Source organism: Suricata suricatta, chromosome 7, assembly GCF_006229205.1.
Source record: "Suricata suricatta isolate VVHF042 chromosome 7, meerkat_22Aug2017_6uvM2_HiC, whole genome shotgun sequence".
NCBI classification, from domain to species: Eukaryota; Metazoa; Chordata; class Mammalia; order Carnivora; family Herpestidae; genus Suricata; species Suricata suricatta.
In genome coordinates this window covers 139262899-139286071 of record NC_043706.1, presented here as the reverse complement: position 1 = coordinate 139286071, position 23173 = coordinate 139262899, and the positions used below count along the sequence as shown (strand labels likewise).

General features: G+C 38.6%; 1 protein-coding gene and 1 pseudogene across 1 annotated transcript in view; one reads left to right on the top strand and one right to left on the bottom strand.

Moving 5' to 3' along the window:
* The window catches only part of PRKN (parkin RBR E3 ubiquitin protein ligase), a gene marked incomplete at its 5' end in the record, with an annotated part of 1091762 nt that overhangs the window by 422466 nt on the left and 646123 nt on the right, over nt 1-23173 (top strand). The window lies entirely within an intron of this gene.
* LOC115296404 lies at nt 3404-3728 on the bottom strand (annotated as a pseudogene).

Genomic DNA, 23173 nt, shown 5'->3' with positions numbered 1-23173 from the left:
CCGCTGGCTGTCCCAGGTCTCACCGTAGACCAGATCTCGGGAAAATTGAGACACCCGGAGAGGGAGAGAACCCTTCCAGATCGCTCTAGGATTGCGGACATCGCCCCCAACCCAGGGTGAGGTCTGGACTCCCAATTAACTCTGAATTCCAGATAAGAAGGTCTGTCCACAGACCCCTTCCATGTGCTTCGGGAACCCTCAGAGGAGCCTTGACCTTGAGCCACCTCCACGATGCCTTGAGGCATGCGCTGCTGGAGCTGCAGACCACCCACTGCGGCTGGCAGCCATCCATTTCTGTTTTCGCCCTGCCCCACAGGATGCCCGTGGTGAAATGTGACTTATGGCAAAGGCTTTATTATTACCGGGTGCAGGGCACACCGAGGAAGTGGTTCAGCATGGGGCTTGATTCACAGGCCGATTGAGCCATCACAGTTGTCACCTACAGACAAAAAAAAAATCATGGGGTGCCTGCATGGCTCAGTCGCTTAAGCTTCTGACTCTTGATCGCACCTCAGGTCTTGGTCTCAGGGTTGTGAGTTGAAACCCTGTGTTGGGCTCCATGCTGGGCATGAGCCCTGCTTTAAAAAAAAAAATCCTTGAAGCAAGGGAGCATTCCTCAAAAGCTGCCAACAGATCCCGCAGGTCCCCTTGGCCACCCTGTGAGTTCCAAGCCTAACCTAATAACAGGCCGGGGAGACACAGAGGCCACCTTCTTTGATGACATGGGTGGCTGCTCTACATCTCCAGGCAGGATGGAGAGGAGGTGACTTGTGCTGTAAGCTCTGGGGATCAAACAGCTCCACCCAGGGAAGATGGGATGCAACACAGCCCCTGCAGGCTCGCACACAAATGGCTCTCAGAGTCTCTCCCCCGGGACTCCAGGGCATAGAGCTGAGTTGTGACTGAAGGCTTTCTTCCAAAGGCTTTTCTCCTAAGGTTCCACTCAGGTGTGAATGCATTTCTCCAGAGCAAGGACACAGGTATGCTGAGCGATTTCCCACTTCCCCGTGGCCACAGACCGTCTCTGGAGTGAACTACCAAGTGTATCTCACTGGTGGGAAGCAGCTACATTGACCGCACTCATCAATCCCGACCAGCACGTAACCTTCTGGTCACGGGTGTCACAGGAGCTGCAGAGGAAGGCTTTTGCACTCTGAGGTCTTTCTACAATGTACGCATTGCACGCAAGCACGTCTCTGTGCTTGCAACTTTCTGGTGCCATCCGAGAAGGAATTTGGAATGAAGGCTCCCTCACTGGTCTCACTGGTGCTGTACCCGGGAGGCTGGTCCTTGCTGTGTAGTCTCTGAGGACACCTCCCACTCCTGACCAGGTGGGGTTGTGCTCCGGTACGTTGTCAGGTGGTAAATAAGGGTTGCTTTTCCTGGAAGGCCATTCTAGATACCTTGAATTTGAAGGTTCAAGGCTGGGTCTCATATGCCTGGGGCAGGTAAGTCCTTACTGTCCAGCACCCAGGCCTGCTCCCCACCCCCTTGTTGTGGGACCATTTGGGGTCGAAGGCCTCAAGTCCCAGGGGGAGCAACACAGTTGTGCAGGGCACACAGCATAGATGCCCAGGGCCCTTGTCCAGGGGCCCCTGTTCTCCCAGGACAGCGACACGGCCACATCCTCAAAAGGCATTGGTCCCAGCCAATTTCAGCATTTCCCCCGCTAAGGATCATGTTATCTGTGGGTTTTTCATAGACGGCTTTTAATATGTTGAGGTGTATTCCCTCTAAACCTACGTTGTTGAGGGTTTTTATCACGAATGGTGTTGTACTTGGTCAAGTGCGTTTTCTTCATGTATTGACATATTCATATCATTCTTACCCTTTCTCTCATTGAGGAGATTTTTCTGGTTGATTGATTTGTGAATGTTGGACCACCCTTGCAAACCAGAATAGATCTCATTTGATTGTGGTGAATGACTTTTTAAATATATTGTTGAACTCAGTTTGCTAGTATTTAGTTGCAGATTTTTGCATCTGTGTTCATCAAAACTATTGGCCAGTCATTCTCTTTTATAGTGGAATATTTATCTGATTTTGGTATGAGGGTAATGCCTGCCTCATAGAATGAATTTGAAACTTTTCCTTCTCTTTCTATTTTTTTGGGGAATAGTTTGAGAAGAATAGTTATTAACTCTTCCTTAAATGTTTTGTGGAATTTGCCTGTGATGTCATCTCATCTGATCATAGACTTTTATTTGTTAAGCGCTTTTTGATTACTGATTCAGTTTCTTTGCTGATTTTTGGTCTGTTCAAATTTCCTATTTCTTTCTGGTTTCGTTTTTGTAGCTTGTATGTTTCTAGGAATGTATCCATTTCTTCTAGGCTTACCAATTTGTTGACCTAGGTTTTTCCTGATATTCTCTGATAATTGTATCTCTGTGGTGTTGGTTATAATTTCCCCTCTCTCATTTGTGATTTTATTTATTTGTGCCCTTTCTCTTTTATTCATGATGAATCTAGTTAGAGGTTTATCAATGTTATTGATTTTTTTTCAAAGAACTCCCTCCTGGATTCACTGATTTGCTCTATTATTTTTTAGTAAACCCGTCTGTCAAATCCATCTGTTACAGTGTATCATTTGAAGCCATTGTTTCTCTGTTGATTTTCTGTATAAGTGATCTGTCCACTGAGGGGGTGTTAAAGTCCCAACTATTACTGCATTATTACTACTTAGTTCCTTTATGTTTGTTATTAACTGTTTTATGTATTTGAGTGCTTCTACATTGGGTGCACCAGTATTTACAATTGTCATATCTTTTTGTTGGATTTTCCCTTTTATTTTTTTGAGAAGTGTCAATATTCTTTATGTAATATTATACATAAACCACACAAAAATGCCTTTCATTAAGCAGAAGGCAACATTTTAAATGCAGAGAATGTTAATTAAGTTGAAATAGTTAAAACTAAAAGGATAAAGTGGATACTTCCAGCTTATCTTCAGCTCCTGCCATTAACAGGCTAACAAATACAACTTGAAACACAGCTGAGTCTTGCTATTCTGATAGAGTGACCCTTCACCCTTAGTATTTAAATACATTAGTATAACCAATTATATAAATCTATATATAAAACCAATATTTTATAAGTTTAAAGATGACATTTACCATCTATGTGAAAAGCTGAACATTACCAAACAATTCCAATCATATTTTTTGAAGGGGAAAACAAGGCAGCACTTGATGAGCCCAAATTACTTTCAAAGTTCATCAAACTGATCATATTCATTTAACCACAAGCCATTCTTATTTAAACCAGAACCATACAAAAGAAATATTCTCAGCCATCCATGATCTGAATTCTGGTGTATGAGATCAATTTAAATATGGTACATATAAAAAAAGTCATGACACATTTTTGTTTTGTAATAAATAAAGCAATGACCAATTATTACTCCTTAGTAGCTTTTTTTGAGAAAAGCTATCAAGTCTGCTCTCCTCCCTGACTTCTTAATGCCAACAAAGATCATTCATGTTCCAGGAATGTACGTCTTGGGATTCTCCAAATAGTCTCCTCTTCCCAAGTGTGATGCCTTTGTTCTTGTTGGTGTCCCTGTAAGAAAATCCAGGGGCTTGTACTGTGTTTCACCCAAATAAACCATGGAGATTTGGCCCAGTATTTTGCTTGCCTCCATTTGCCATGGTTTGGCACTGGGCACACTTCTAAATAAAAATCTTCTTGCCCTTTTCAACGTCACCTGTTTTTAAATTGGTCTTGGTCATGCATGAAACGAATGTGCCCACTCACAATCCAGATGTCCTGCTCTCTCTGGATTTTTCCTTTTACTATTGTATAGTGTCCTTCTTTGTCTGTGGTTAGAATTTTTGTTTTAAAGTCTTTTTTGTCCAATTTGAGGTTAATTTGCATGATCGATGCTTTCTCCATCCCCTGGCTTTTAATCTGATGGTGTCTCTAGGTCTGAAATGACTCTTTTATTGTTTTGTTTTGTTTTCATCCACCCTGTTTCCTTAAATCCTTGAAATGGAGCATTTAAATCATTTGCATTCAAGGTAATTATTGATAGATATGTTAAGTATTGCCATTTTATTACTTGTTTTGTTGTTATTTCTGAAGATTCTCTCTGATTCTTTCTTGTCTTTCATGTTTTGATGGTTTTCTTTAGTATTGATATATTTGGATTTTCTTCTTTATACTTTCCTCATTTGTGACTGGTTTTTGATATAGGTTACCATTAGGTTTGTGTATAGCATCTTCTGATGAGAGCAGTCTATATTGAGTTGATGGTCATTTAAGTTTGACCCCATTCTTTTCTCCTCTCCTCCCCCCATTCCAATGTGTATTTCATTGGTGAGTTCCTTGACTGATTTCTTACGGAAATATTCATTTTTATTGTTTTGTTATTACTAAATTTATCTTGTCACTTTTGGTCTATCCTTTCCACTGAAAGAGTTCCTTTAGTACTTCTTGCTGGGCTGATTTGTTGGTCATGAACTCCTTTAGTTTTTGTTTTTCTGGGAAAATCTATCTCTCCTTTTATTCTGAATGATAATCTTCCTGGATAGAGTACTCTTGGCTGCACATTTCTCCAATTCAGCACCCTGAGTATATACTGCCACTTCCTTCTGCTTGTAAAGTTTCTATTGAAAAATTCCTGCTACGCTTACGGGTTTTCCCTTGTAAGTTACTGACTTAATCTCTTTTAAATTAATATTTTTCTTTATTATAATGTTTTGCCAATTTAATTACAACATGTCTTACTGTGGGTCTGCTTTTGTTGATATTGGGGAAGTTCTCTGTGCCTCCTGGATCTGGATATCTGTGTCTTTGGGAATTTTTCAACTATTATTTCTTCAAGTAAATTTTCTGTCCCCTTTTCTGTCTTCTTCTTCTTCTCTAACTGCTATAATATGAATGTTATTACATCTGATATAGTCACTGAGTTCCCTAAACCTATTCTCATTTTGCGTAATTCTTTTTCTCTCTCTTTGCTCAGCTTGTTAACTTTCCACTACTATTTTCTAGGTCACTCATTCATCACTCTGCTTCTTCCATCCTGCTATTCATTTCACCAACTGTGTTTTTCATTTAATTTATTTAGCCCTTTATCTGTGTTCTCTTATTCCTTATTGCTCTGCTAAGAGTCTCACTCATTCTTCCACTCTTGTCTCAAGTCTAGTGAGTGTCCTTATTATCATTGCTTTAAATTCTCTATTAGACATGTTCCTTATACCTGTTTTGCCTCAATCTCTGGCTGTGGCCTTGTCTTGTTCTTTCATTTGGGATAAATTTCTGTCTCCTCATTTTGTCTGCCTCCCTGTGTCTTTTTCTGTGTATCAAGAAAGTCAGCTATTTCTTCTGCTCTTGAAAGCAGTGACTGTATGACGGGGTCCAGGACTGCCTGCAGTGCAGTGTCCCTGTCCACCAGGACCTGGCACTTCAGGAGAGTGTCCTATGTGTGTTGCTTAAGCTCTACCGTTGTGTCTGAGTCACTTTTCCTTTCAGTGCAGTCACATTCACTGACTTTCTGCCTGTTGTGCACTCTTCCTTTGCTCTGTGGTGTTAATAGGACCCCAGTGGGCCAACAATGAAGAGGTATGCCCCCCAGGGAACTTGGAAGGAGGGTAGTGGTGGTAGCAAAATTTGCACCGGGCCATAGTCTATGCCAGATCTCCCAAAACACTGTGGTGGCTAGGGGCTGTGTGCTAGGCTGGCCTGGAGTGCAAGGCTGGGCTCTGAATGCAATGGTGATTGAGGGTGCATGGCTGGGTGCAGTGCGGTGACTGGGTACTACACGGCAACTATACATTGTGAAAAATTTCAAGATTCAGTATTAAAACTAGGTTTTGGCAAAAGTTTCAATAACCCAGAAGGATACAGCAGTTTAAAAATTGTATGATCTTAGTAACATGGGCTCAAAATACATCAAGGATAACTTGTCAGGATTAACCAAGGATATGCCTAAATAGGGCACAAGAGCAGAAGTCAGTAACATGAACCTCCGAGGGGTTGGGAGGTCCAGCAGCAGAGTCAGAAAGCACGGGGCGGACCAGTCCGACCAGTAACCAGTATCACCTTATGAGCATTGCACCCAACACCCAGATAACACCTCCTTTTTAAAGCATATACGGAACATTTCAACAATTGATCATGTTTTGGAGCATTAAGGCATTTAAATAACACTTACAAAAGCATAACCATAAAACTCTCTGAAACATGGAAATTCAATTATCTTAGTCAATAAAATCCAAACGGAAATATGAAAGCAACCAACAATGAAAATACACCACATATCAAATCTTGAGGGATGTTGTTAAATTAGAATTTAAAAGGAATAGTTAGGAACATAAGGGATTATTTTATAAAAGATGAGAGAGTAAGATGGTTTAAACATATTGTTTAAGAAGGTAGAGAAAGAAATTGTCATATCTAACTAATTTTCTCTCATGTCTAGTGAACACTAAATGCTGGTTAAATAAAGGAATTTATTTAACGGAATATAATTATACCCGTGGCTGGCAGAGTACTCAGTGTGAGAAATTTAGTTCATTCTTTCTCTTATCCCCTTTTTTGTGAATTACATGTTTACAATCCAGCTAAATATAAACGTCTGTATTCTCTAGAGCATTGTGTGTGATGTTTGTTTCTTAAGGAGGTGAGAAGATACTCATTTTAAGTAGTTTTTCTTACTTAAATTTGCAGTGTTTTATGCTTTTGACAGTATTTTACACTGTAGATATTTTAGACAGTAGATAATATATTCTCATGAAAAGTTAAATTTCTATCACTTGAGTAAAATATCCATATACTTTATATTCAAAAGAGCAGGGTCCTTAATGTATTCATAATTAATATTTATATGCTTAAAGATAATCTAACTACATCATTTTAAGTAGCAGTGAAATCTAACCTTGGTTTTTAGGAGTACAAATATCAATTGACCCTACCTACATGTTAGACTGAGAAATCTGTACCTAATTCAGTTTTAACACTAATCACTGTTATCTAAGGAAAGAACCTAGCATTAGCCCTGAAAGGCATCTTCCCTTTTTTATAAAAAGAATTCTGGTCAGCTCAGAGGTATATATGCTTGAAATTTAAAGAGGGACAAAAATCACTTGGGATTTTTCTACATGAGTAAAATTAAATAAATCAACTTTGGATATGACCTAAGACTTAAAATTTTCTGTGTTAATCTTTCTCGTTATTATATTTTATGTATGATCCCTTAAACAACAAACATGTTTGTGTTTGTTTATGCAGTGGTGTATGTGTTTTACTTAGTTGCACACATGAAGCCTAAGACATGCCCAGAAGGCTCACTTTCTAGGTGTTATTTCTGAGTTGCAAATTATGACATAAAAATGAGTATCCCTGTTCATCAAACACCTCCCTGTAAAAACTTCTGGCTTAGTAGTGCTTTCATGGTAATGAAGGGCCTCTTAGCCAACTGTGAGAATGTGGCCTCTTCCTCACTCACACCTTACAGTGGGACAGCAGGGTTAGGATAAGGCGATAGTTCCTTCAATGACAAGGACAAAAAGTTAAATCATGTCTTCATCTTAGATCTGTCAGGCTCCTATAACAAAATACCATGAACAGGTGGCTTATAAAATCATTCATAGATGGCATTGCCTGGTGGAAGGGACAAGGGAGCTGTCTGCCCTGAGGATCCAATCACCTCCTAAAGGCCCCACCTCGTCTGCGGCCATACCACCCTGAACGTTCCCGATTTCATCTAAAGGCCCCACCTCCAAATACTGTCACAGTGGGAATTAGGCTTCAACGTATCAGTCTGTGGGGACACACATCCAGATCCTACCAATCTTCAAAGTAATATTTTAACGAAGGACATTATTTTTGTTCTTGTTAAAGAGTGTTGTTTTACTACTTAATATCCTATGACATACATCCTATTTTTACCTGAGTTGTAATGTTTACCTGATATTCCATGTAAAATACTGTTCTTTATGTTTAAAATTATTTGACTTTGATAGGTGTTAAATTTCCTTTACACGGAACTTTTGTTATTTATCAGAAAGAGTTTAGAAGGACATCTTAAAATAGCTCAGATGAAATTAGGTACTAAAAACTATCCGCTAAACTAGAATAAATAGCATAATTATTAAACTCAACATAATAAATGGATGGCTCCCATCTTACTTAGCATACAATTTATTTCTTATATTTTCCCTCAGTTGCGTTCAGTATATGTCAACTGGAGCATTAGTTTGAATAAAAGTTAATATTCATAGTCTGTATCTCTGATTTCATTTTCTGGGTAGATGCTGGGTAAAACGAAACTCTCATAAATGACAGTTACCTAATACTGAACAATTATTATAGAGAGAGAATTTGCATAGTTTATGTCCTAAAAGTTTCTAATTAATGTTTAAGTTTAATCAAATGACGAGCCTCAAAGGGAATCTGTGTTTTTATTGGTTGTTTCTATTTTTGCTCTACACTTTATTAGAATCTCATAAAATGAGACTCAAAATTTCTCCGAACGGTTTCCTGATGTAGACTGTATGTTCATATTTTTTTCCAGTATCTAATAATACTGAAAAATTGGTTCTGTTTTGCTTTTGTGGGAAAGCTCAGGTTGACCAGGTGTCCCTGAGCTAGTACAAGAGACCATCCATATCTGCGGGATGTGAAAGGAGCCGCAGACTCCAGAGCCTTGTGTTGCTAAGCCCACCTGCACAATCAGTAACCAACATGGACCCAGACATTTCCAAATTGGTCGTTAACTCCAGCCCTTGTGGCTTCTAGGGGGTCCATCGATCCCAGAGCGCAGCTGGGCACGTAAGTGTGGAGGACAGAGATGCTCCCCACTCCTTCTGCCCTGATGTTTGGTCGGAGAGAAATGGTCTCTCTGTCCTGTTCTCAGTAGTCATGTTTTCTAAATTCTAAATAAATTTGAATTGTGAAAACTTTCAAGTCAAATGCAGATTCTGACTGAATGGTAGCTAAGCATGACAAAATGTTCTCTATTGTCTGACATGCAATTTGGGCGACACTAGAAACTTCTGAGAACATTTTTCAAAAACTGATCAAGTATTCAGGTTCAAGGACAGTTCACTTCTAAACTAAGTTTTCAGTACTCTATAACAAACAGGTTCATTTTTAAAAATTAAGGTAAAAATTAGAAGCTAGATATTTTTATTACGGAGTCAGTGAAAATTTTGCAAATTTAAATGTAAATTTATAAGTGTTCATATCAAATGATTTAGAAGTCTACTATGGAAAAAAGTGTCTGTTTTTAAGAATCCTAAGAAATTGAGTTAGATTTTCAGAACCTGGGACTATTTGGGAGGCTTAGAAGCCAGGAATCAATTCAGCTGAACTCTTTTTCTGTGATATAACCCCCATGTTGTCTAAGCTCTTTGTCAACTTAGTGGAAAATTATACCAACAGCCATTTTCACGTTATTGTTAAAGACTCCTGTCCACTGTTCCATGAAAAGAAAATCTCCATGGAAAAGAAACAAGGTGCCAGAAATTTTGCATGTGGATCAGAGTCCCTTTCCCTACAAAATAACCAGTGTCCACGTAGTAGTCCCACACATGTCACCTTGGTTATATGATGACACCATTGTTCCAGCAATTGTCTAGTTTCCATAATATATACTTTTTAAATATTAAAAATAATTTGTCTCCTCAATTCCAGAAAACTCCTGTTTTATGTGAATTGTCTTTTTCTTCACTTGATGACCATGATTCTCTGTGTCATAATTTTTATCTTACGTTGTACACAATAGAAGAAAATTATGCCTATGACCACTACACTGTAAGATGAGCAATTTAAAATCTGTTTACTATTCCCAGAGGCTTCAAAAGTTACTTAATTTTCATCTTTCCATAGAACAATTCCAAAGCCAGATATGACAATAAGAGGCTGCATTGGAGGTTGTGTTATGGCTTTAGACAAGGGGCCAAGACCACAGCAACAACAACAAAAAAATAAAAATAAAAAAACAAAAAACAAAACAAAACAAGGAGATGTATCACAATCAGGAAAAAAGGTACCTTTCTAGACCACTCGGTTTTGGACTAGGGAGAAAGTATATCCATCTACCAGGAAAGATAGCAGTAAGTATAATAAGATAATGTCAGATAGATTTGTAAGTGAGATTCTGAGAACTGGAGCAAAGGAGGATTGAATGCCACTGTAAACATCAGCAAACTCTTCAACCCGGGTGGTAGATTGGACGTAACTAGAAATTCCAGGGATTAGAGACTGGAGGTCACTCTGTGAGCACCTCTGTGCAGATACACGAAAGGCTGACGGAGTGGGAAGAACAGAAGATGCGCGAGCAACGGGGCAGGAGAGTGAGGCCTGCTTCTCGGCGGGGAAATAGCCCCCTTGACCCTTCAGGCGGGTGATTGGTGGCTCTTGGAGCCGCACTTCTTCGGTGGTGATGGCGTCAGTAAGAAACCATCATCGCTTTGCGGCAGGTCAAGCTGGCTCTCAAAAAGTTACCAAGGGCCACGACAAAATTTAGCTTTTAAGATACATGTTGCAAAAGATACGTCAAGCCAATTTCCCAAACTTGAGATTTAGAATGGAAAATATAAACCTAAGGACAATGAACTCAAGACTGAGAAGAATCCCGTGTGCCTGAGCACATGTGGTGAAACGTTTATTTCCACTAACAGTTCTGGCAAACAAAGGGTGGTATCCTCAGATCGAAATGTCCTAAAGTGGGTAATAATTAAAAATTTTTTTAATGTTTATTTATATTTTGAGAGAGAGAGAGAGAGAGAGAAATGGGGGTGGGGCAGAGAGAGGGAGACACAGAATTTGAAGCAGGCTCCAGGCTCTGAGCTGTCAGCACAGAGCCCAACGTAGGGCTTGAACTCACAAATCTCGAGATCATGACCTGAGCTGAAGTCATATACTTGACCGACTAAGCCACCCAAGCTCCCCATAACATAAGGTCATAAAGTAGGTAACAATCGCCCATAAAGTAGGTAATAATTATCATCCCTTTCAAACCGCAGAGTTTTGGAAAATAAATTGGTTTTCATGAGATGAAGAGAGAACTTGTATGTTTCAAGATTGGGAAGCAAAGTATAATTTTTTAGATGTCTGTCCTTTCATTGAAAGAAATAGTTATTTTTATAACAGATACTTATTTGTTGTGTTAGTCACTGTGCAGAAAATAAAGACTGACCAAGAAGTGGGAATGTAGTTGCAGAGCTAAGACTTTACAGTAATGACTGCAATTTGGATTCAACAAAGCAAATAAAAAATCTTACTGAGCATGTCCCCTATACCAGGCACCGGGGATAGAGAAGCAAATGTTTCTATTCGCTGCTTTCACAGATTGGAAAAAAAATTCAAGGTGGAGTCAGACATATAGACAAATGGTGACTTTTACATGAACTAAGTGTTGTTTTGTTTTTAAATGTTTAGTATTTTTGAGAGAAAGACAGAGACAGAGCAGGAGCAGGAGAAGGGCAGAGAGAGACGGAGATACAGAATCCAAAGGTTCCAGGATCTGTGCTGTCCGTTCAGAGCCCAACACAGGGTTCAGACTCACCAAGCACAAGATCATGACCTGAGCCGAGGCTTAGGGCTTAGCCGACTGAGCCACCCAGGCACCCCGTGAATTAAGTATTATTAAAGATAGATATGAAAGATTATAAAAGACTTCATTTTGTGAATAAACGGAGGAAATCAGACAATTGGTGTACCATGAATGCCATGTAACAAGCACTAAAAATGCTTATGAAAGTTCAGAGAAGGGAGATTTCCTCGCAGGATGGAGCAAAGAAAAGGCCAGCAGGAGATGGCGCCTGACGGAGGGCGGGTGTAGTCTCCACACGTGGTGGTGCCGGCGAGGTGGAGAGGGGTCCGGGAGGCAGAGAACATGATAGAATACAGGCCTAGGCGATTGAGGGCCGTTCATTCCACGCATGACTATTAGCTGCCGGACAGTACGCCCAGCTCTCCTGCGTGTGCGCAAAACCAACGTTCTCTTCTTGCATGGAGCTCCTCCCAGCTGTGAGCTGGCCCTTGTCCTCTGGGGGGTGAGAGAGGCAGGCACAGGATGCTACAAGACAAAGCGGGGTGGGCGCTGCGAGTTAGGGCCCCTGGCCTGGAGAAGGCCAACGGGAGCTGAGATCTGCAGGTGGAACCAGCGTTATCTGTGGAGGAGCAGGAGCAGGGGGTTAACCTCCGGCAGGAACGACCCTCGGACGAGAGCCATGGGGGGGGGGGTCGAGCCCCTCCAGAAGCATCTGGAACTTAGCGGTGACTGAGAAATAAGAGGCAGTCCAGGGTCCTTTCTGTGTATTAGTTATTTTGTTTGTGAATTTCCATGTAGAGGATTATAATAGAAGTAAGTAATCTGACCATGGTGAAGCTTCGATATTTTGAAGGCTGAAATTGCAGTTGAGCTGATGGGCATGATGGGTGGGATGGAGCAAGGCGCGCACACACACACGTGCACACACACACACACACACAGACACACACACACACTATCTTGAAGGGAACAAAAACAAAAGATAACTTTTACACAATGTGTTTATTGCCCTGGATTCTCCAGGAACATGCGAATAAAGGTAAATGAGAATTGGCGTTTTGCTGTCCTTAAAACTAGAAACAACATACAAATGAGATTTTGGTTTGGAGCCCATTAGAAGCACCACACTTTTCTTGTATTTATTGGGTCATTAAGAGCAGCCATATGGTTGTCTTCTGTCCTGTCTGTTCACGTTTCTCCAGTGTGTTCGTCAGTGGGAGTCTGTTTAGTGGTTGATTGAAATTCTATCTTTATCGGCAACTTTCTGTTATCTGTAATTGCCCGCAGTGGATGAGCCAATGAGAAGGATTTCCTTTCCCTTCTTTTCCTGTCCCTCTCCCGTTGTCAGTCTTACTGGAAAACCAGAGATTTTTTTTTTGCCATTAACTTTTGAATATATTAGAGGGGGCATAAAATAGGTTACTAAATGAAGTAAATTTTGAGTCTATCTGAGAATCTATTTCTTCTTAAGGATAATCAGGCTGACTGGATCTATATGCTAAAGAGTTTGAGGAGTGTTGGACTGAGTTAAGAAGTGTATCTGTAACTCCTTCTGTTTTTATGTGCATGTTAATTAACTTCTGTTCATTTCCAGTCTCCCATTTGTGAAGCAAAGATTGTACATCACTCTAGAAATTTCATTGAGTGTTTGTAGGGATTCAGGACTGAGGAAAGCTTCTGGTTTTCAGAAACAAAAAATGTCCTTTTGGGACCACATCCCTGTGGATGTGATTTTCATAAGTTATTCAGAAATGCCCATTTCTTTCTGGATCACAGAACTGTCATTTTTTTCTTACAGTTACCTAATTTATTCATTCTTTGCCAGCCTTATAAAAATGAACTATTTCAATGAAGCAAAGAACCAACTCTCCATGTGCTTCTAACATTTCATTAAAATTTGCACTGATGTTCACAAGAATTATAAATCTCATTAAGTGACTTTATGGTAAGCAATTAAAATTATATCACTTATCACGGTGTCCAATATATGAAGACCCTTTAGAGAATCCATTCTAATTTAGTATTTAATAGTGAGCCGTATTAGTTATTATAAGGCACGCATTTAACATTGGACATTTCCTTGACTGAACAATGAATTACTTTAAATGCACTCCCTGGTATGGTCTGTGGTTCAGTCACATAGTTGAATGACGCAATGTTTCTCTCATAAAGACAAAAGCAAATAGAAATGGAGAAGAATGCATAGGGGATTTCATTGCAGGTCGACAGTTGTGGCATGTGGCTCTATACGAAAAAAACCCAGAATAGTAGAAATACAAAACTACATTTTCTTAGATTTGAGCCTGGGGGAGCTACTTAAAGTTGGCTTATATTGACTCTTAAGGAATACACAGTCAACAGAACAGTTATAAAGAAGGGGCTGCTGTAGATCAGGATCCATCAGCGACAGTTACGGAACTAAATGAGCTCTGTGACTATCAGATCCCAAGAGAGTAAATACTAGAAAGGTTACCCAGACCACAGAGCTGGTCAGGACACTACAAAGTCATGATTCCTACAAGTTAGGATTTACGATCCACTAATGCTGGTAACTACACACTTTTGAAAGCATCGCCCTTTGGAAATCATGGAAGGGCATCGTATGAACAGCTCTGATTCAGTCTGAGGCTTCCACATTTTCTCTGTAACCATCACAACTGAGTACCTCGCAAGGATTCTGTCACAGATATCACAAAAGAGAAAACAAAATTATGCAGTAACAACCCAACTTCTCCAGAGCAGTGAAAGCCAAACTCTGTTAGAAGAGGCAGAGAGGCAGAGGAAGGAATTAAAGTTAGCATTAGCCAAATTAATGGAAATTAATTGCTCTATCAAATGTTGCCTTGCCACTGACGTTGAAAGGGCTCCATCTGGTAAGAATTTGCCATGGGTCTGACCAAAAACATTTGCAGGTTTAGGAACTCAATCTTAGCAACTCCAATCTTGAAGAGAACAACTCATGAACTAAAACAACATACAGAAGACTTTATTTATTGACCGTGATATTAGTTTGTTAATTTATACTCTAGGGACCACATCTCCAACTGCCAACTGTTCACATCTACCCCTACAGATCTGTTTCTCGTCCCTTTTGCTTCTGCTCTTCTGCCTTCTGTCTCCCTCCCTCTTTCTCTCTAGCTCTCTCCCTCCATTCCTCCCTCCTTCTTTCTTCTCTCTCTTACCTCCACCCTTCCCTGGCCGCTCCCAACTCCCTGGGCTTTGCCCCAAATAAACCAGCTATGCATCCTTGTGTGGTTGGTTACAAAGTGTCTACAGGTTCTTTGACAGTCCCCTCCTTACACGTTGGGCCCGAATTCTCCTCCTCTCAGACCTGGGCCAGCCATGGTGATCTGTCCCTAGAGAATAGAAGCCAGTGGAAGTGAGGCTGGGTGGTGAGGCCAGGTCACAAAAGGCAAAACCACATCAGTCTGGCTTTCCCTCTTTTGAGACACGCATACTTGGAGCCCTCAACCAACACAGAAAACTGATTGGATTCCCTAAGGGCATAATGATGAGAGACCAAAAGGAGAGGAGGCCATACAGGGACAGGGACAGGTGACAAAGGAAGCCAAGCGTTCCACACCCAGCAGGTTAGCCTTCCCATCTTCAACTGCCGTTTGTGTGAATGAGAGAGCCCTCCGACCACTCCAGCTATTGGGCCTCCCTGGCTGTTGAAAAGGGAGCAGAGACAAACAGCCTCCACCAAATGATACTTAACTGGCAGCTTTGTAAGTAACACAAAATTTTTAAAAATTCGTTTAAGCCACTAACATTTGGGGTGGTTTGTTGTATGGCCGTTGCTACCTGGGACACCTTCCATCGTGTTCTGTGTGATCACAGAGTTACACAAAAGACTGCACACTCTGATGTATAAATATGTGTGTGCGCCATATGCTTATGAAGGGGAGCTTAAATTAGAAAATCAGACAATGGTGAAGGCACCACCATAGAATCATATGACCTGAGAGAGTTCATTCATGCTGGGCTAGAATCATTTGTATATTTGAAGCGTATTTTCACCTTAGATAATATTGGAGAAACAGGAACAAGAGCTTTCGGGTCAACTTCCCCACTTAGTAGGTACCAAACGGCCAGGTATGTATCTTCCCAACTGTATCTTATCCTGTCTACCTGAGGTGACACCCTGATCTTTTAGATTTCTGTATGTCCTTCCCACGCCGCCATTCACAGCCTGTGGACAAATGGTTTTAGGTCAATGTCTTACTTTTACAGGAATCACACTTTACAAAAGGCTAAACTTAGTATGTAGCCTAGCAGACCAGCCCTTGGGTAGTGGGGTCAGAGAAGGTTGATGAAAATTCTTGTTCTGATACTTACAGGCTGATGACCTTAAACAAAACCTTTCCACCCCTGTCTGTTTCCTGACCTGTGAAACAGAGAAACCAGTGCATTTTATACACGGTTATTAGAAGGATTAAGTCTGATAAAGAGTATAATGTGCATACCCTAGAGCCGCTCATGGTAAGGGATCAATACATTGTGGTTATTATCAGCATAGCTGTTGCAACTGTCATGTGTTGACTTTTTAGACTTGGTCTCAGAAGGTGGTGTTTCGCCCGCGTTTTCCACCAGACTGGAGACAACTTAGCAGAATGCTCATGCAGTTGATCGCCATATCCACCTTTGGTTGGGTTTATTCCTAGGTATTTTATGGTTTTTCGTGCAATTGTGAATGGGATCTGTTTCTTGCTTTCTCTTTCTGTTGCTTCATTTTTGGTGTAGAAGAATGCAACTGATTTCTGTACATTGACTTTGTACCCTGCAACATTACTGAATTCATTGATCAATTCTAGAAGGCTTCTGGTGGAGTTGATCCGGTTTTCCATGTAGAGTGTCATGTCATCTGCAAAAAGGGAAAGTTTGACCTCTTCTTTGCCAATTCTGATGCCTTTTATTTCCTTTTGTTGTCTGATTGCTGATGCTAGGACTTCCAACACTATGTTAAACAACAGTGGTGAGAGTGGACATCTCTGTCGTGTCCCTGATTTCAGGGGGAAAGCTCTCAGTTTTCCCCATTGAGGATAACATTAGCTGTGGGCTTTTCATAAATGGCTTTTATGATGTTTAAGTAAGTTCCTTCTATTCCGACTTTCTCGAAGGTTTTTATTAAGAAGAGATGTTGTATTTTGTCAAATGCTTTTTCTGCATCTATCAACAGGATCATATGATTTTTTTCTTTTGTTTTGTTGATGTGGTGTATCACATCAATGGCTTTGTGAATGTTGAACCAGCCTTGTAACCCAGGAATAAATCCCACTTTATCATAATGGTAATACTTTTTATATGCTGTTGAATTCGATTTGCAGTATCTTGTTGAGTATTTTTGCATCTGTATTCATTAAGGACATTGGCCTGTAGTTCTCTTTTTTCATTGGGTCTCTGCCTGGCTTAGGAATCAAAGTGATAGGTGCTTCATAGAATGAGTCCGGTAGTCTTCCATCCATTTCTATTTTTTGGAATAGCTTGAGAAGGATCGGCATTAACTCTGCTTTAAATCTCTGGTAGAATTCCCCTGGGAATCCATCTGGCCCTGGGCTTTTATTCTTTGGGAGATTTGATTTCTTCATTGGTTATGGGTCTGTTCAGATTTTCTATCTCTTCCCATTTGAATTTTGGTAGTGCATGTGTGTTTAGAAATTTGTCCATTTCTTCTAGATTGTCCAGTTTGTTGGCATATAATTTTTCATAGTAATCTCTGATGATTGCTTGTATTTCTGAGGGATCTGTTGTAATAGAGCCATTTTCCTTCATGATTTTGTCTATTTGCATGTTTTCTCTTTTCTTTCTGAGGAGCCTAGCTAGAGGTTTATCAATTTTGCTTATTTTTGCAAAAAACCAACTCTTGGTTTCATTGATCTGTTCAATTGTTTTTGTGGATTCTATCTTGTTTAATTCTGCTCTGATCTTTATTATTTCTTTTCTTTTGCTGGGTTTGGGGTGGTCTTGCTGCTTCCTTTCTAGTTTGCCATTTTTACAAATAAGAAGCATTCAAATTAATCGTTTCTCTGATAATCACTTTGTAGCAATCTGTAACATCTGTAGTTCCTTAAATAAAAATATACTCAATTTGTATTTCATATAATACATGATTGTAACATAGATAAAATTTTTTACTAGCTAATGTGGAAGAAAAATATTACATCATCATAATGACTTAGGAAAAGCATTATTGTTGATCTTTATTTTTTGAGAGCCATGTGCCAACATAATTAGTATCACACTACAAAAAATAGAAAAAGGAAAAAAAGGGGGGGATCCTGGGTGGCTCAGTTGGTTGAGGTCCAACTTCGACTCAGGTCATGATCTCAAAGCTCGTGGGTTCAAGCCCCACGTCGGGCTCTGTGCTGACAGCTCAGAGCCTGGAGCCTGTTTCCTATTCTGTGCCTCTGTCTCTCTCTGCCCCTCCCTGCTCACATTCTGTGTGTGTGTCTGTTTCTCAAAAATAAATGTTTAAAAAATTTTAAGAAATACCACCACATATTGTTACTGTTTTATTATTTTTACTTTAATTCTAGAATAGTTATATACAGTATTATATTAGTTTCAGGTACAATGTAGTGTTTCAGCAGTTCGATACATTACTCAGTGCTCATCACAGTAAGTGGACTCATTAATTCCCTTCACCTATTTCACCAATCCCTTCACTCACCTCCCCTTGGTAACCATTGGTTGGTTCTCTGTAGTGGAGTCTGTTTCCTGGTTTCTCTCTCCCTCTCTCTCTCTCTCCCTCTCTCCCTCTCTCTCTCTCTCTCTCTCTCTCTCTCTCTCTCTTTCCTTTGCTCATTTGTATTCCTTCTTAAATTCCACATATGAATAAAATCATATGGTATTTGTCTTTCTCTGGTTTATTTCACTTAGGATTACATTGTCTAGCACCATTCATGTCCTTGCAAATGGAAAGATTTCATTCTTTTTATGACCGAATAATATTCCACTGTGTGTATGTATAGATTTACACATATATCACTTCTTCTTTATCCACTGATGGGTCAGTGGACACTTAGGCTGCTTTCATATCTTGGCTATTATAAATAATGCTGCAATAAACATAGGGGTGCATGTATCCCTTTGAATTACTGTGTTTGTACTTTGGGTAAATACAATTACAAAATGGAAGAGTAGTTCTATTTTTAACGTTTTGAGGAAACTCCATATTGTCCTCCACAGGCTGCCTCAGTCGGCATTCCCATTGATAGTGCATGAGGGTGTCTTTTTCTCCACATCCTCACCAGCACCTGTTTTTCTTGTGTTTATTATTTTAGCCATTCTGATGGATGTGAGATGATATTTTATTGTAGTTTTGATTTGCATTTCCCTGATAATGAGTAATATTGAACATGTTTTCGTCTGCCTGTTGGCCATCTGGATATCTTCTTTGGATAAATATCTGCTCCCATCTTCTACCCATTTTGTAATTGGATTCTTTGTGAGTTTGTGTGTGTGTGTGTGTGTGTGTGTGTGTGCGCGCGCACACGCACACACATATGTGTGTTGGATTGTATAAGTTCTTTATGTATTTTATATTAACACATTATCAGATACGTTGCTTGCAAATAACTTATCCATTCAGTAGATTGCCTTTAGTTTTATTGATTGTTTTCTTTGCTGAGAAGAGGTTTAATTTTGATGTAGTCCTGTCTATTTCTGTTTTTGTTTCTCTTGCCTCAGGAGACATATCTAGAAAAATATTGCTACAGCTAGTGTCAAAAAATTTACTGCTTGTAGTCTCTTCTAGTATTTTTATGATTTCAAATCTCTGCCTGTACTCTTTTCTAGGACTTTTATGATTTCAAATCCTTATATGAGGATTTTATGAAATCATAAAAATACTAGAAGACAGTAGAGGCAGTAAATTCTTTGACACTGGCTGTAGCAACTCTTTGAGTATTTAATCCATTTGAGTTTATTTTTAGATACGGTATAAGAAAGTGTTCCAATTTCGTTCTTTTGCATGCTGCTGTCCAGTTTTCCCAACCCATTTGTTATAGAGATTGTCTCTTTCCATTGCATATTAGTCCCTCCTTTGTTGGAGATTAACTGACCATTTAATTGTGAAACTATTTCTGGGCTTTCTTTTCTATTCTATTAATTTATGTGTCTATTTTAGTGCCAGAATCATACTGTTTTGATTACTACAGCTTTGTAGCATATCTTAATGTCTGGGATTGTGATACCCCCATTTTTTTGTTCTTTTTCAAGATTGCTTTGGCTATTTGGGATCTTTTGTGGTTTTAAGATTGTTCTAGTTCTGTGAAAAATGCTGTTGATATATTGATAGGGATTGCATAAACCTGTAGGTTGCTTTGAGTACTATAGACATTTCAACCTATTTCTTTTTCCAGTTCACAGTCATGGAATGTCTCTCCCTTTGTTTGTGTCGCCTTCAATTTCTTCCACCAATGTTTTATAATTTTCGGATTATAACTCTTTCACCTCTTTGGTTAAGTTTATTCCTAGGTATTTTATCATTTTTCATACAATAGTAAATGGGATTCTTTTCTTAATTTCTCTTTCTTCTGCTTCATTATTAATGCATAGAAATGCAACAGATTTCTGTACACTGATTTTGTATCCTGTGACTTCACTGAATTCATTTATCAGTTGTAGTGTTTTTTTGGTGGAGTCTCAGGTTTTCTATATATAGTATCATATCATCCACAAATAGTGAACGTTTTACTTCTTTCTTTCCAATCTGGATGCCTTTTATTTCTTTTTGTTGTCTGATTGCTATGCTAGTACTTACAATACTATGGGAATAAAAGTGGTGAGAGTGTACATCCTTATCTTGTTCCTGACCTTAAGGGAAAATCTCTCCATTTTCACCATTGAGTATGATGTTTGCAGTGGGTTTTTCATATAAAGCCTTTATGATGTTGAGATATATTCACTTGAGGTTTGTTTTGTTTTGTTTTTATCATGAATGGATGTTGTATTTTGTCAAATAGTTTTTGCATGTTGAAATGATTATGTGGCTTTTATCCTTTCTATTATTGGTGTGATGTATCACATTGACTGATTTATGAATAGTGAGCCACTCTTACTTCCCAGGAATGAATCCCAGTTGGTGGCGGTGAATTTTTTTTATTGTATTGCTGCTTTCAGTTTGGTAGTATTTTGTTGAAGAATTTTGCATCTATGTTCATCAGAGATATTGGCGTGTAGATCTCATTTTTTGTGGTGTTTTTATCTGATTTTGTTATTAGGGTCATGGTAGCCTCATAGAATGAATTCTGAAGTTTTCCTTCTTCTTGTATTTTATGGAATAGTTTGAGAAGAACAGTAAATTACCTCTTCTTTCAATGTTTGGTAGAATTTGCCTGTGAAGACATCTGGTCCTGGACTTTTGTTTTTTGGGAGTTTTTTGATTGCTGATCAATTTCTTTGCTGGTTATCAGTTTTTCCAGTTTTCTATTTGTTCCTGATTCAGTAGTGGTAGGTTATTTATTTTAAGAATTTATCCCTTTTATCTAATTTGTCCAATTTGTTGCCATATTAAATTTATAATATTCTCTTATAATGTATTATAATATTCTCTTTATAATATGTAAAATAATGTTATTTTATAATAAGAATAAAAATATTTATAATATTCTATTTTTATAATATTATAATAATCTTGTTTGTTTTTCTGTGGTGTCAGTTGTATACTCTCCCCTTTCATTTCTGATTTTGTTTATTTGAGTCCTCTCTCTCTCTCTCTCTCTCTCTCTTTTACTAATTTGGCTACAGGTTTTGCAATTTTCTTGATTTTTTTAAGGAACCAGCTCTTAGTTTTATTGATCTGGTCTATTGTGTTGTTGTTTCTATATCATTTATTTCTGCTCTAATCCTTATTATTTCCTTCCTTCGCCTGATTTGAGGTTTTGTTAGTTCTTTTTGTAGTTCCAGTAGGTGTAAGGTAAGGTTGAGGAATTTTTTTTTTTGAGATTTTTCTTGCTTCTTGATGTAGGCCCATATTTCTGTAAACTTCCATCTTAGAATCACTTTGGCTGCATCCCAAAGGTTTTGACCATTGTGTTTTTATTTTCATTTGTCTTCATGTAATTTTCTGTTTCTTTTTTGATTTCTTGGTTGACCCATTTGTTTAGTAGCACGTTATTTACCCTCCATGTATTTGTGCTCTTTGCAGACTTTTTCTTGTGAAACTAGATTTCTAGTTCATAGTGTTGTGTTAAAAGAAGTTCATGGTATGTCTTTGATTTTTTTTAATTTATTGAGACTTGTTTTCTGTCCTAACATATGATCTATTCTCAAGTGCAACCATGTGCACTTGAAAAGTGTATGTATGCTAATGTTTCAAGATGGAATGTTCTGAATATATCTGTTAAATCCATCTAGTACGGTGTGTCATTAAAAGCCACTTTTTCCTTGTTGATTTTCTATTTAGATGATCCGTCCATTGATGTGAGTGGGGTGTTAAAGTCTCTAACTATTGTTTTATTATTAATGATTTGTTCCTTTATGTTTGCTATTAACTTTTATGTACTTGGGTGCATTCATGTTGGGTGCATAAGTATTTGCAATTGTTACATCTTCTTGTTGGATTTATAGTGCTTTTCTTTGTCTCCTGTTACAGTCTTTGTTTCAAAGTCTATTGTATCCAATATACATATAGCTATCCGGCTTGGTTTTGACATCCATTTGCACGATAGATATTTCTCCATTCAATCTGCATGTTTCTTTAGGTATGAAATGCATCTCCTCTAGGCAACATTTACATGGTCCTTTTTTTTTTAAATCTACTGTTACCCCATCACTTTTGATTGTAGTATTTAGTCCATTTACATTCAAAGTGATTATTGACTGATATATTTTTATTTTTATTTTATTACTTTTTGTGGTTATTTTTATAATTTTTCTCTGATCCTGTCTTCTCTTTCTCTCTCTCATGGTTTGCTGGCTTTCTTTAGTGGTATACTTGGCTTCCTTTCTGTTTATTCATTTCATATCTATTACTGGATTTTGACTTATGGTTATCATTTGGTTTGTATATAGCATCGTCTGTATATAGCAGTCTATATTAAGGTGATAGTTACTTAAGTTTAAGACCATTCTTTACCCCTCTTTTTCTCACATTTTAGGCATATCGTGTTATACTTTACATCCTTGTATTTTGTGACTCCTTTGCCTAAATCTTACAGATATACACTAAGACCTCGTTTGCAAGCATAATTGTTGCAGAAATATGCTTGTAATCCAAAGCACTTGTATATCAAAGCAAATTTCCCCATAAGAAATAATGGAAACTCAGATGATTCATTCCACAACCCAAAAATATTCATATAAAAATAATTACAGTACTATAATATAATACAAAAGAATGAAGAAAATACAAAATATAAAGAAAAAATAAACGAATTAACCTGCACTTACCTTTGAAAATCTTTGTGGCTGGTGTGAGGGAGATAGGAAAGAAGAAGGTTATCTTGTTGGATGACTTTCACTGTCACTAATGGAATCACTGCTATCTGTCGACTCAATGGAATCTTTGTCTTTTTTCATACAATATGGAATGATACTTGCTTTTGCCTCATTTTGAGGATTTCATGGAAATGTGACATTGCATTGTCATTAAACAGATTCATCACTCGCACTGCTACAACCTTATTTGGGTGATGCTTATCTACAAAATTGTGCCATTTCTCACAGTTTACA